This window comes from Marmota marmota, unplaced genomic scaffold, assembly GCF_001458135.2.
Source record: "Marmota marmota marmota unplaced genomic scaffold, marMar, whole genome shotgun sequence".
Classification (NCBI taxonomy): domain Eukaryota; kingdom Metazoa; phylum Chordata; class Mammalia; order Rodentia; family Sciuridae; genus Marmota; species Marmota marmota.
The window spans coordinates 9889015-9899267 of NW_026000016.1; the positions used below are offsets into that span (position 1 = coordinate 9889015).

Below are 10253 nucleotides of genomic sequence, written 5' to 3' on the forward strand. Positions count from 1 at the left end.
TGTGTGCCTGCGTACGCCTGCCACACCAAACGATGAGGGTCCTGCAGCCCAAGCTGGTAAACCCCGGATGGGACACTGTTAGTACAATGCCTGTTCCCTGTCCCTTAATACATAGCTATGTCCTCTTTTCATGGTGCTGAGTGCTCAGTTCCTTAGAATCCTACGGGTTGCAATTGCATTATGCCTGACACAAATGCTCAACAGAGGTGGGACTGCATTAGAGCAGGAACATGGTTCAATATGAAGCACTTTTTGTTTCCTTGAGCCTCCAAATGAAAACCAGCAGGGCTCTGATCCTGTGAAAACCAAAAAAGCCCCTGTAATTCTTCCAAAGCCTCTGGAGGAGCCCTGCTGTAATAAAGGTTCAATATCCAAATAGAATTGGGTGGATTCTTGACAGCTTTGGACCCAACTCCTCTCTTAACCTGTGACCTCTCCTCTAGGTGCCAGACAGTGACTTCGAATGCCCTTGCCTTCGTAAGATGGCTTTCCTATTCGTCATTCCTAGCTTTACAACACTCCATCCCTCTGAGAACTTATCCCAGTTGGATATTTGGAACCTGGAACCTTGACCAGTTTTGTGATGTGATAAATCTTAGCATATCAAAAGTTGAGTTCAAGGCCCCATTATTTTAACCTACTCATTTATTCGTTCATTCACGAAAATCAATATTTGTTAAGAAAGTACTACTAATTAGGCATGGCCTTGGATGCCAGGATATAATAATGAGCAGAAAAATCAATCAAGCAATCACATTAATAAAATAAAATTGCAAACTGGGATGCAAGTTCTTGGGAAGGAGAATAACAGTTAAAGGAGAATTGTTATAAAGGAGCTGGCAAGTTCAAGTGGTCAGAGATGACCTTTAGTGAAACAAGGTTGAAGCAGCATCCGAGGGCCAGGCAGGGCTAGCTGGCTGAAGGGGTGGTGGTGGTGGTGCTATTTGATTGCTCTAGACAGAAGGAACAGCGTGTGTAAAGGCCTATTTGAGAAAGCCACTAGGGTGTGGGAGGAATTGAAAGAAGCCAGTGTGGCAGAACACAGAGGACAAGGGACGTTTGAATAGGGGCCTTGTAGGCTCGTTAGAGAATTGGTATTTATTTTAAGAGCAATAGAAAGCCCTAGGAGGACTTTAAACTGAGGTTTTAAAATCCGATATGCGTTTTGGAATGATGATGAGAGATGCAGTCTGGGGATCCGATTGGAAGCGAATTCAACTGAATCCAAAGAGAAGGCCCCCACAACCGTCCAGGTGATAGACGAAAGCAGTCTGAACTAAGATGGTAGTTGTGGAGTCCATGAGCCGTGGGTGGACTTTAAGGCTCCTTAGGAGGTAACGTGGTTGTGGCTTGGAGATGGGTTGTTTTGTGTTGTGAGAATGAAGGAGATGATAAGGAAGGTTCTCTGTTTTCCTGCTTGGGGGACCTCCAGTGTGGATGTTGATGCCATTCACAAATGTGGAGCCTCAAAAGGGATTCCAGGGGGATGGCCCTGAGGGCTGGGGGACACCTTGCATTTCTTTTTGGATAATTTAGGTTTGGAGTGTTTGGGGGACAATTTGAAGAGAAGTCAAGTAGGGAATGGCCTTGGGGAGGAGTGGGAGGAGGGGAGACGACAGGAGGTATTGCAGTCTTGGGCTTGCAGGTCTTTGAGAACATTTGTTTCTGTCATATTTTCCTTTTCCTGATGGTTCTGCCACATGCTGGGGTGACCACTCAGTGTGACAAGTGGCAAGAGAGGCTCAGAATCCCACTGGCATGAGAAGAAGAAACTAAACCTTCTCTTTAAAGATATATTTAAGATAGGGTTAGAAGTGATATGTGTCCTTCCGGGACCTGGAGTAACAGTAAATCTAGGCTCTTTTAATGGCTCTGCAATATTGATGAATTATGAATCAAAATCTTAGGAAAAAACATTTGGAAGCATCTGAGTCATTCAGATTCCCTAAAGTATGATAATCACCCAGCTAGATGGAAAGATGGGCTCTTTCATGAGGCGGAGGCCTGTGTAAGTTTTGAGGAAGATTCTCCGAGGACCTGTCCCTGATCACTTTTCAGCCCTTGCCAGTGGCCATGCATGAATGAGATTGTGCTAGTGATGGCTCCCTGGCTTCTCGGCAGGAGTGTGGACAGTGTGGGGGGTGTCACTTTTAATATTTAGGTGGTGGGGTGTTTTGGACATTGACCACCAATTCTTTTCGGACATTGACCACCAATTCTTTTCGGACATTGACCAGTGACTCCCTGTCACTACCTGTGCGTTCAACCAAACAACTCGTTCCTGACACTATCTGGATTTAGCATAGACCCCACAGATTCGAGATGCCCCACTTCAGATGCCAGTCACAAGTCCTGAATCTCCTGTTTTCTGAAGGACTGGTTATCCATTGAGAGTTCCCATAATAATTTGCTAGAATAGTTTCCAGAACTCAAGAACACACTTGATTGATGTTTAGGTTCAGAAGGGTCCTTAGCATAGGAGCTTCTGTTCCTATGGAGTTAAGGTGTGCACATTCCTGGTACCTGGATACGTTCACCATTCCATAAACTCTTTGAATCTGGACACATAGGACATTTTATGGAGCTTTTATCACGTAGGCACCATCTATTATTAACTCCATCTCTAGCCCCTCACCTTTCCCCAGAGGTTGGAGCTCAAAGTTCCAGGATCCCAATCAAGGCTTGGTCTTTCTGGCAAAAACTCCCCATCTTGAAGCTATTTAGAGGCCCCCACAAGAGTCACCTCATTAGAACAAAGACGCTCTATCCCTTCCATAACTCAGGAAATTCCAAGAGTTTTAGGAGTTCTGTGTCAGGAACTGGGGACAAAGACAAAATACATATTTCTTATTATGCCTCAGGGGGCCATTGCACTCGGGCATGCTCCCTGGGTCGGGTTGCTCTCGTGGGAATCCTGGAAGTGATTTAGAGCTGACTTCAGCAGCAGCATCCTCCTGTCCCCCTAAGCAATGTCTTCCCTCCCTGGGCCCTCATTGCCAGCAGAGGGAGCCTGTGCCTGGGGCCTGTGTCCTGCCTTCCACAGCGCTTGGCTGGGTCAGAAAGCCCCAAATCTGGGCAACTCAGGACATGAAGCAGAGGACGCTGTGGGATAGGGAGGAGTTGTATACAGGCCACGTGTTTGTGTCTCTGGAGAATGGCTGTCTCACAACAGTGGGAACTCTTCTACCTTAGTCACGATTTCAGCAGGAAGAATAAGAGCAGTGCTCACCACTCACTGAGCTTCTGCTCTGGGCCAAACATCTGCACTTTCCTGCTAATCCTCAGACCCTGGAGGGAGGCATAAGGCGTAAGGATCCCCCATTTTGTAGATGTTCCAAGAGAAATTTTCTCAAGGTCTTAGAGGCAGAATTCAAACTCAAATCTATTAGTTACATCAATGTCAGAGCCCCCACCCTTTATTTTTGCAAGGCGGGTCATTGAGCCTAGGGCATTGTACACGCTAGGCAAGTTCCCCACCACTGAGCTACATTGCCTGCCCTTGTCCCTTCTTGATACCCCCAGATTCACAATAGAAGGACAGAAGCCAGACCCAAGAGGTGCCTCATGGAGGCTGGCCATATTTAAACAACATCTGATTGACTTACCCCATCAACTAAATCAGAAAAATGATAACCCAGGAACACCTAAGAGCTTTAGTTCACAGCTTACAGTGATCCAAGGTGCAGCCAGCAATCTCCATTGGTCTGACAGGTGGAGGTGAATTCCCTCCACCATCTGAGTTCATATTCTGGTGTCTAGAGGACCCTGTTTGTGTATATTCATAAATGCAAACTGTCCAGTGGAGAGAACACTGGCATGGCCTCTCTTCTCCCCAAAACACAGCCAATCAGGATTCTGGCCTGCATCAGGACCCCAATTCTCCATCAGATAGAGCTATCTGGGCAGGCCTCCAGACAAGAACCTGGTATAAAGTCAAGCCTGGTATAAAGTCAAATAGCTTTACCTCACCTGTCCTTGGCCTCCAAGGAGAACGCTGAGCCACCCAGTTCTCTCCCACACTCACCTCTCCCACTGAGGTTAATAGTACTTAACTCCATTTCTTTAGCTAAAGAGACTGGTAGGGAAGAGGATCACAAATGGCCCCATGGAGTCAACTCTGTTCCCATCATTCAAATCCACAAATGCTTTCATATTTGCTCAAAACACCATTATTCCTGCAAAGCCTTCCTCAGCCCTCCACCCCATACCTTACTCCCTTTTCCAAACTTCTCTTAAGATGTCCAAGTTGTAATATTATCTTTTCTAAATACAGATGCTTAAGCAACTTGTCAAGGGTGGGGGGAGAAAACAGATGTGCATTTAATTTTCAACTACTTCCATGCCTCCAAGTTCTTTTTGGACCTTTGTGGGAGACTTTACATATATTTATACATCTTGAGAAAGTATGCACATACCATTTTGTGATCTCCTTTTAAAAACATGCCTTTCCAAGGTACCTTTCCATGTATGGACATCAGCCGCATGCCCGCCTTTTCCAACGGCTCTGCAGTGGTCTGGCGTGTAACGGTTCAGGGTTTGCTTAGTCATTACAGGATTGCTGGGCATTTGGGTTCCTTCCAGCACATTGCTATTATAAATAGCATTGCTGCCTCCTCCCAGTCGCTTTTTCATTTAATCACCCACTGCTGCTTAGCGGTTTAACTCTTTCTTGGGAATAGCCCTGCCTCACCAAAGGTGGGGACGGGGCTGAATTTCTGTATTCCCCTCACTGCTCACAAGAGTGCTGAGCTCAAAGAAGAGCTCTGTAACAGAAATACAAGCCATTCACTGAGCTCTTCTGTGTGCCAGACAGGGGGCGGTAAGCACTTTGCATGTATTATGTTATTTAAGCCACATAGCAGCCCTGTACTATAGGTGCCACTATGATTCTCATTTTATAAGTACGGCAACTGGTATTTTAATTCACCGAGTGATTTTCCCAGACCCACAGAGCCAGGAAATGGTGCGGTGTGATGCTGCCTAGGCTGCCTGACCATGCACACAGCTGGTGAGCCCATCTCCTTGAATTCAGTGGGCCAGAGCAGATGGACTTCTGTGTCTTTGCCGCGGGGACCCCGGCTCCTCTCAGGCTGAGGCTGGGCAGTCTTTTGTGACACGTGGCTTGGTAAGAACATTCTTCAAGATTAGCCCCTGCAGGATCCCATGACTGAAAGATCCCTGTGTACCTGTGCAGCTAATTGCAGTACTGGGGCCACCTCTGGGTGCCTGCACCTGTTTGTTCCTGAGCCCCGTGACAGCCTGTCTGTCTCCAAGAGGAGTCTGCATTTCATTTTCATTTCAGCTCCCAGAGTCCCAGATGGAACATTCAGAACAGAAGACGTGGCCTTCCTCTGATTCACAGCCAGTGAAGGGAGAAGGGAGGCAGGAAGGACGTGGAATTCCGCTCATGGGGCCCTTTGCACTTCAAATATTTTAGAGGAAGAGAACTGCAGATGTGCCCCCTGCCAAAGAAGCTTTGAGGGCCAGCGTCAAATGGCCTGGAGTGAGCAAGAGCTGGCAGGGTGACAACCCAGGAAGAATAAAGGACAGAGCTCCAGGCCCCTTCTCTTTCCGAAACTCCCGCTGAGAGAGCTGGCTCAGTGGGCCTGGGGGGCTCAGGGCAGCTGCAGTGACTGAATTGGTGCTCTGTCGTCACCTGCTCAGTGCCCTGAAGTGGAGAGCACACAGCCTTCAGCCAGCCCCCCTCCTAATCGTGGATTTCCATACTCGAGAAGCAGCCCCACAAAGGGGTCTCAAGGTGCCAGGACTGGAAAAGCCTTTCATCTGGCACCTAATTTGAGCACCTGCCTTCAGACAGGTGCAGATTAGTGGGGATTAGTCCACATTTCACAGGTGAAGCCACTGAGGTCCACAGAAGCCAAGGGACTGGCTCATTGTTGAGCTCAAGGTCACATATTTCAGAAACCACTAACTGGGCATCACTGAACACCTAACACTGGGTGAGTGCTGCAGTACCAATCTGCTAGTTACCAACCATCCTCTAAAATAGCATGATTTTTCTTTCTGAAAAGTAGTCCATTCTCTACATTCTCATTTTGTACACGAGTAAAAGGACCAGAGAAAGAACAAAAAGGAAGGAAAATAAAAACGATCTGTTATCTCCCACCTGGAGAGAATCCAGAATCAACACTTTGGTTTATGATGCGATCTTCATGCATATACTTTTTACATAATTATGTTCATTTTTGTAGCTTACTTTTCTCACTTAGCACTACAAGCCATTTCTTCTCGTCATTAAGGGGTGGTTGTAAATATGCGTTTGCATTTAACTACCTACATTTTTTTGTATATCATGCCACATTTTTCTTAAGTATTTCCTCAGCTGATAAATTTCAATTTTATGCTGTTGTAAGTAACTGGGATTAACCTTTTGGGAGTGAAACTTCTCATGTATTTTTGTAAACTTCCATAATACAGATTTCCTAGAAGTGAAATTACTGGGGCAACTGAGGTAAATGTTTCAAAAAGTTTGTGGTAAATGTTTCCCAATTGCTCTTTGGAGGAATGGAATCCTTTCACAAACATACCAAGAGTCCTTGCTCTTCTGCTCCCTCTCTGGTTTAGCTGTTATCTTTAAAGATTTTTTTAAAAAATACCTAATAAAATGATCAAAGTCATCAGTATCTTCAGTCATGAGTCTCTGTATGGCTTCCAACTCTTAGTCACTTGACAGATAATGACTAATTTATAGTTTCTTATATGCCTGGCTCCAGCGCCAAGAATCCTGCATGTATATCTCATTTAATCTCCCAGCTTCCCTGGGTCAGTCTTGTGATGCCTTTGTTTTGCAGATATGAAAACCAAGACAGTCACAGACAGATTAAGCAAATTGCCCACAGCTAGTAGGTGATGAGAGTTCAAAATAAGAGTCACACTTGTGTCTCATCACAAGTGCTGGATGCCAGGGATAACTTGAGGGCAGGCCTGGGCACTCTGAGCTACACAAACTCCACTCCTGTTTCTAAATAAGGGGCCCATGAGTTGCTTTCTACTTAGTGCAAGATGGTTCTGAAGTCTAGGGGTGAACCTGCCAGGGTCAATCAACAAAACCAGCAGGCAGCCTTCCATTCTGCCTGACATATTCAACTCCCCAAAGAGTTGAGCTATTCTACGGGGCCAACTTCCCTGCAGGAGACTTAGAGATCAGAAAAGCATCATTCTTTTCCCCAATAGCTTACAAAGGTAAATACTCAGATGACTGTTTTACAAGGTGGATTATAATAAGGGCCACAGGAGAGGTAAAGTCTTACCACTGGTGAGGTAAGACTTTGTTCTTTCTCTGGTCCTTTTACTCGTGTATAAAATGAGAATGTAGAGAATGGACTACTTTTAAGAAAGAAAAATCATGCTATTTTAGAGGATGGTTGGTAACTAGCAGATTGGTACTGCTGCACTCATCCAGTGTTATGTGTTCAGTGATGCCCAGTTAGTGGTTTCTGAAATATGTGACCTTGAATGGAGGTGACATTAAAACTCCTAAAGGGTGAGAAGAAGTTTAGTTGGCAAAGAGGACAGGAAAGAATCCCAGGAAGAAGTTCAGGGTGACCCACAGGATGAGAAAATGAAATCTTCCACATAAGTACAGGGAAAATGACTCAAAGGTTGGTGTCTACCAAATTCAGGGGCCTTGCCCTTGATGTAGGCTGCAGGGCCAGATGTGTTCATTGCCCAGGGGACAGTGACAAATGCATATGGAGTTGATGAGAAATGTCAATGTGGAAAAAGAGATCTTGAATTCAAGTGAGACATGAAGAGGCTTGAACCAGGGAAACGAATGTGGGACTGAGACTGGATGCTTGGTGTTGGGGACCATTCATGATTGCTTGACTCCCCAACTCTTTCTTTTGCCCCCACATAAATTTTTTGCAGTCCTTCTGGTTCTTCTTGTGTGACACATCCCTAGGGCATCAGTCCCTTCTAGCTCCATGCCACTGCCCCACATAGGTCCCCATTATGACTTGTCCTCTGTACAACATTCACCTCCAACTGACCTCCCAGATCCCTCCATGGTGGCCCCTGCATCTTCTCCTGCAGCCAGTCAAGGGGATCTTGCAATTTGTGGTCCAAACCAGAGCACTTACGAAAAATGAAATGGAGTACTACAAATAATTACAACAGGCAAGAGATACAAACCAGGACTGTCCTGAGCAGACCTGGACATATGGATTCCTAAAGAAGGATCATTTGCAAACAAATGTGATATCACATCACTGCCCTGTTTAATAGCTTCTCTTTGCAATTAGAATAAAACTGTGTATGTCCTCATGCCACACCTTTTCCCCTACCTCACCTCCCTCTCTCCTTCATTGTCTCCATGTTCCAGCCACACACACCTTCTGTCAGTTCCAAGAAATTATACCTGCTGATCTGCACGCCCAGCCCCAGGTCTCCATGGGCTGGCTCGTCCTCCAGTTCAGGTCTCCTCCAAATGCCATCTCCCTCCCCATTATCATGTGTTTTCTGCACAACATCTGTCTCATTCATCTTGTGATCTCCTTTTAAAAACATGCCTTTCCAAGGTACCTTTCCATGTATGGACATCAGCCGCATGCCCGCCTTTTCCAACGGCTCTGCAGTGGTCTGGCGTGTAACGGTTCAGGGTTTGCTTAGTCATTACAGGATTGCTGGGCAATTGCTGGGCAGAAGGGCCCAGCACACAGTAGATGCTCAGTATATATATGTATATACTCTGAGATGGGGTCTTTTTATTCTTCCCCGGCTGGCTGTGAACCTACACCTCAAGCCTGAGTGCCTTCCCATGGGGTGATCCCTGTTGTAGTGCTCAGCACACAGTCTTTTGACTGGCTGTTTCCTCATGCCTCTGCCCCCGCTAGAATGTCAGCTCCCCAGAAGAAGTGTTAATTATCCAAAACTTGAAACTGAGACACAAAGATGATTGCTCGCCTCCTACCAGAGCATTATCCAACTCTCTAGGGACTAAGGCCTTATCTGACTTAACAGTTTACCCTAGATTAGGCCTATGGAACTCTATAGTGGGTAGACAAATTGAGGACTGGGGGTATAGCTCAGTGGTAAAGCATGTGCCTAGCATGTGTGAGGCACTGGGTTTAATCCTCAATACCACATTAAAAAAATAAATATATATTGTGTCCATATAATATATATATATGAAAAGAAAATGGATAAATTGAAAATGATTTCTAATAGGAAAGGATAACCATAAAGATTACAGTTTCATGATCTTGCAGGATGTTAACCAGTTCTGAATATAATTTTGATGTTTTATTCTGTCATTACTTTTTCCACTCTCTTCCTGTCTCCATATACATAAACATATATGTGTATATGTATGTATATATGTATATATATATATATACTCATTCTGTATCCCTATTAACCATCATTAGCATCTTAATGGTTTAGGTAAGTCCTTGTGCCTAGGGGGTGGTAGAAGTGTGCTGCTCAGCAATCTTCCATCAAGTGCCTGAGTAGAGACTGTGGTCAGCTAGCAGCTAGGTGTGATGCCTTCTGGACTTATTTACAGCTTTCCTGCTAAGGTCAGGTCCTGATGGTGACAGAGCCCAGCTGGTCCTGGGCCTGATCATTTCTGTCCATTTCCTCTAAGGTGCAGCCTCTGCTCTGGAGCTTCCTGCCGGGTGGCAGAGACTTTCTCAGAGCTATGCCTCTGTGTGAGGTTCTTTCTTCCCCACCCCACGGCCTTCCTCTCTCATTCTGGGGAGTCAGACCTCTGAAATACCTCCCTGCCTTCTTCTCTCCCTTTCTTCTTAACCCCAATAATTGCTCCCCCTAATGATTGTCTTACACCCCTAACCCTGTCTTGGCGCCTGCTTCCTGGAGGCGAAATGACACCTGTGCTCACCATCTATCTGTATGATGGTTTTGATTTTTACCTTTTTGGAAATTATATTTTACCAGCAAGTCAAAGACAGTCATCCATCCCTGTTGAACATGCATATCCAGCATAACATTTATACCAACGGCAGGTGCTCAATAAATATTTGCTGAATGGATGAGAACAAACCTATTTTGGTCTGGGTGACTGGAGTGCACAATATAGTATCAAGGTCTTGATGGGATCAGAGCCCTGATCGGAAGGTCAATATGGGGCCATATTTGGGACTGTGTTAGAGTAAATGGAAATGTCTCCAAATCAGCTTCAACTCTGAGTGTCTTTGATGTGAGAATACCCAGGGCTCCCACATGACCCAATTCCTCATCACTGAGTCCCTGCCAGGGAAGAAAGGGGCAGG

At 45.6% G+C, this 10253-nt stretch overlaps 1 long non-coding RNA gene across 1 annotated transcript in view; it reads right to left on the reverse strand.

Moving 5' to 3' along the window:
- Window positions 1-4530, reverse strand: part of LOC125618447 — a 53352-nt gene extending 48822 nt beyond the window's left edge. Inside the window, exon 1 of the long non-coding RNA XR_007349710.1 lies at window positions 4416-4530. This is a non-coding gene — a long non-coding RNA (uncharacterized LOC125618447). The remainder of the gene's footprint in view (window positions 1-4415) is intronic.
- Window positions 4531-10253: the final 5723 nt, after the last annotated feature.